At 35.4% G+C, this 4,858-nt stretch overlaps 1 long non-coding RNA gene across 1 annotated transcript; it reads right to left on the bottom strand.

Moving 5' to 3' along the window:
* Nucleotides 243-2,406, bottom strand: LOC110268175. Its single transcript, XR_002356280.1, has 3 exons — nt 2,099-2,406; nt 1,872-1,987; nt 243-324 (listed from the first exon to the last, which is right to left on the bottom strand). It is a non-coding gene; the product is annotated as an uncharacterized LOC110268175 (long non-coding RNA).

Below are 4,858 nucleotides of genomic sequence, written 5' to 3'. Positions count from 1 at the left end.
GCCACTCTGATAGCAAGAAGTATTACGACTACTTTACATACTAAATACTAAAATAGGAGCCTGTGACTCGACACTGTATCGCTGATTTCTTTGAAAACCAGAAATAAATACTTTATCTTAAAAAAAATACAAGTAGGCATAGATTCATATATAAGACTCCTTACATAATAACTCATAATATAATATACATATAAAACATACGACTCCTATCCCTCTTATAAACTTGTGATAACAAAGGTGAGGGAAGAAAATAATCTAATTAATACAACAACGTATATAAACCAAATGCATTATAACTCTCCATAATACTTCTTCATCCAGTTCCTGAAAAGGTAAAGCTGTAGGGGGTGAGAACCTAACCACATGGTCTCACCACAGAATTTCAAAGTTGTCATAAGAAGATATTTAATAAGAAAATTATTTTCAAACTCAGTGATTATCATTGCTTTATGAATCCTTTAAAAACCAGTAGGTAATCGTTCAAAACCTTTTCAAAAAAATAATGTTTAATCTTTCCGAAATCCGAAACCTTTCCTTTCTTATAAGAAAATATTAATCAGAAACCAACCACGCAATCAAACAACACAATCATTAATTCAGCACCAAAGTTCATTCTCAAATGTAGCACGCCAAGACAAACACAGGCAAGACAGACAAGGAAGGCACAAGTAGGTAGCAGTTACAGCAAATAGTTTAAGTAGCGGTTAAGAACAGTTTAGCAATTAGGCAAACCAAAACAAGTTCAAACCCAAGCAAAGCATACAAATGCATATGATGCATGCCTGTCCTATGGCTGATGAGGCTCATCTGTCGGTTATCCAGCCAGCCCGACAAGTCTGAATTGTCCTTAGACTATCCCCCGACGTGCATCCCCAAGAGTCTATGCATAACTTTTTCTCAAATAATCAATATTGCTCAATGGGGGTAACATTTCCAGGAATTTATATAGTACCCGGTCACACTTACGTCATAGGGTCAACAGAGTATCGAGTTTTCAACCTGGTACACGTGGTGGCAAGCCATGGTACTTTACCCAGGAAACCTCGTATCTCAGATAATTTAAATTCATAAGCCATATGAATAATTCAAAGTTCATATCTCAACATTTCTTAACATTCTCAACATCATAATCATTCATCAATCCAAATCTCATTTCCAAATTCATTCAAAAACCATATTTCAAAGAAAATGCTCATCATCCTCTTTCCATTCCATTCATTAACAATCCCAATTCAAAACATAATTCTTTCTTTGATAAATAAATCAATCTTAAAACATATCATGTTTAAAAACAAATCTTTTTAATTAATTACTTCAAATAAAACTTCCAATTTTATAAAATTTTGGCAACATCTCTAAAACTCGGACACTGCCACCCTTTTCGGGTCCCATCTAAATATTTCTCAAATCTTTTCCCAACCATTTTCAAATCTCAAACATTTTTCAGAATTGAACCAGTTCCAATATCAAATTATTTTCAAATCAAACCAATTCTAACAATAAAACTCTTTTTAAAATCAAACCAACTCAAATATTAAATTATTTATAAACTCAGACCAACTTAAAATCAAACCGCTCCCAAAATCAATTTATTTTCATATCTCAAATTATTCCCAAAATCGATTCATTTATATTACCAAGTAACCTCCAAAATCACGAAAATCCACCTTTCATAATAATCAAGTAAATAACATTTCAAACCGGTTTTTATCAACAACCATACGCCACTCACGCAATCAAGTACCCACTAAACCAGTCCAACAAACCATCACATCCACAAGACAAATATAATCACAGAAGTATATCTTTTTACATCAATATCTATTTATCACAACTCTGTAATATAAAATAGATTTTAAGAAAAATCATACCTCAATTATTCGCAATCTGCATAATTAAATGCATTGAATCCCTTTTTCCCCCCGGCTCATCACAGCGGCAACCACAACCGCAGTTCCAAACCACTTTTGCAGCAACCATAATTACTCTAATCGCAATAAGAAATAACCGAAACTCAATCAAATAGCAAATAACATTGCAAAATCCTCAATAAACTATAACGAATCGCTAACGACTAGAGTTCCAAAACAAGAAAAACTCATCGAATCAAGAGGGAAATAAAAGTTGGAGCTGTTGCAAATCCAATGGCCAACACCGGCAAGAACGGGACCTGACAAAAATAATGAAAAGTGAAGGTGATGCAGAATAGCTATGGTGGTTAATCCAATCAGCACCGAGGGCGGCGTTCGTAATTCCAGCAACAGTGACTATGGTTACAGCAAAATAGAGAATTCAAACTCAATGGAATCGAAAACAGAAATGAATTCAATGGAACTGGAAACGGAGACCGCTTACGATGAAAGAACGAAGCAGCAGCAATAGGAGAGGCAGCCCCCTTCTCTCCAGTCCGTGGACAGCGTGAACGGCGGCAACAAAACTGGAAGCTCCTGCGACGCAACGGCGGCGAGCCCAGTCACGGCGTCATCCCTTCCTTTTATCCCCGTCGCTCCCCTTCTCCTTCTCTTGTGCGTGACGACGACACGGATGCGACGGCAAGGACGACACTGAGCGCGGCGCGACAGCGAGCGGGACACGATCCTGAGCAGCGCGACAGTAGTGCGGCGGCGGCTCCTCTCCGGCGCTCTCTTCCTCTCTGATTTTCCCTTCCCCATTTCCCTTTTTCTTTCCTTCGTTTCTTTCTTTCTTTCTTTCTTTCTCTTTTTTTTTCCTCTGAAGGGATGGAGCTAAGTTTGGGTTAGGGAGTGGCGGTGGTTAGGTTAGATTAGGTGGGGTTATAGTTTAATTTTATTAAAATTAGGGTTTTATTTGAGAATTTAGAGTTAGGATAAAATTTTAGGTAGCGTTTGTTTTGAGATACTAAGACAGAGACTGAGAGACTGAGATTCAGTATCATGTTTGTTGGTTCAGAGACTGGTACTAAAATTTCTGTCTCTGTCCCTAAAATTTCAGTATTTCAGTACCTCCAAAAAGTAGGGACACAGGGACTAAAATTTTTAGAGATGGAGACTGAAACTTTAATAACATTTTATACGTAAAATATCCCCATTTCAATTAGTTAATTCCAATCTTACCCTTTGTACAAATTAAATTAGAGTTTCATTCTTGTTTCAATTTCTGTCTCCCACTTTGCACCAAACAGAATACTGGGATTTTTTTCAATCTCTGTCTCTTAGTCTCAGTCTCTCAGTCTTTCTGTCTCTGTCTCTCCACCAAACGCTACCTAATATAACAATTTTATAAAAATAACGTTAAGTAGGGATTTTTTATTTAATTTTTACATGGCGTAAATCTAAATGACACTAAAATAGTTCAGTTGAATTGAAACTGTCCAACGATTACAAGTCTCTTTTATAGGTGTGATTTTCCTCTAAAAAACATTCAAAAAATCTTCTAAGTCTAAGGAGTTAGAATTTATCTTCTTGTGAAGTGATTACATCTCCACAAACTCGATCGAATCAAAGTACATGGCATATTTATTTTAAAAATAAACTTCACCAAAGTACATGATGAAAATTTGGTTGAGTTTTAATTTTTTTTATTAAAATCCATATTCACTGTCTGGTGTGTGCATCGAGGAAATATCGTAATTGTAAAAGTATGTATTTTTTATATGGAGGAATGAATTGTATATCCACAATTTCGAGTATATTGTAATGCATGGCTGAATATGTGTGAGCGAGGCTGATGATATTGGAGTTGATTTCAGAGAAATGTAATTTGTCCATTGCACGTTTGTGTTTGTTTAAAAGAATGAATTAAAAGATCTTAAAGTAGCTAGCTACTATTAGCCTCAAGCTTTGACCACGCAGAGTTAAGTGAAGCAGATTTGTATTATTTCAACATGTATAGGAGAAGAAAATTAACTTAGCTTCTCTCGCAAAATCTGTGCATACATTCCAATAATCAAATATTTATGAAATAATACTAATTATGAAGAAACATTTATGTTGTTAGTTTTCTCCATGTTTATTCGTACATTTTTTATTGTAAACTTGGATGTAGTAGTTGGATTCTTATTAGAGCATGCGTGCATTATTGCACAGAACTCAAATTAAACCAGTTTACCGTTGACGCAGACCCACTGACCCACAAAGATAGTATTACAGTTGATATTAGGGTTAATTTGAAGGAAATGGGGCATGTCTATGCTGAAGTCTTGGGTGAGGCTAGCGCATGTTTCCCCTTGTTGAACGCCATGAATAACCTTGCATAATGGCACTCCTGCAATATTAATATCAATCAACACCAATAATAATGTAATTAAGGTAAATGCATGCAAGCTAAGGTTATAATAATTGATATTACGTACGTGGAGATGGTGTTGGTTGACCTGCCACCATTGGTGTAAGCAGCATCATGAGAAGAAAAGAGGAAATCAGAATGGAGCTAATGCTGCTGTTAATCTTAGCCATTCTCCCTCTTCAATTCAAACCTCCTCTTTTCTTAATTATATTCTCTGTTGGAATATATATTTATCTCCTTGAATGTTTTGATGAGTTGTGGTTTTATTAGATATCGGGGGTTATTAGGTTATTTATATCAGGAGCCTTGTATGCATAGGACAAGTATAGTTCTGGAGGTAAGTTACTATAGCCGGCTGCTTCTTCTTATCTTATAATATAATGTTGTTAATAATTGGTAGCATACTTCATAGTTCATACTTGATGTGGCACATGCAGGCTTTAAACTGTAGCCGTTCTACTACCATTTCTTGATTCTACCGAATATATTATTATACAAAACATATTGGACATTTTATTGGAGCCAATACTATTCTAATTTCTAGGAATAGATTGAATCTAAATTGAGAATGATATTTATACTACTGTAGCTTCCT

Source organism: Arachis ipaensis, chromosome B02 (assembly GCF_000816755.2).
Source record: "Arachis ipaensis cultivar K30076 chromosome B02, Araip1.1, whole genome shotgun sequence".
Lineage (NCBI taxonomy): Eukaryota > Viridiplantae > Streptophyta > Magnoliopsida > Fabales > Fabaceae > Arachis > Arachis ipaensis.
The sequence above is the reverse complement of the archived record's forward strand: the minus strand, read 5'-3'. Positions and strand labels throughout refer to the sequence as shown.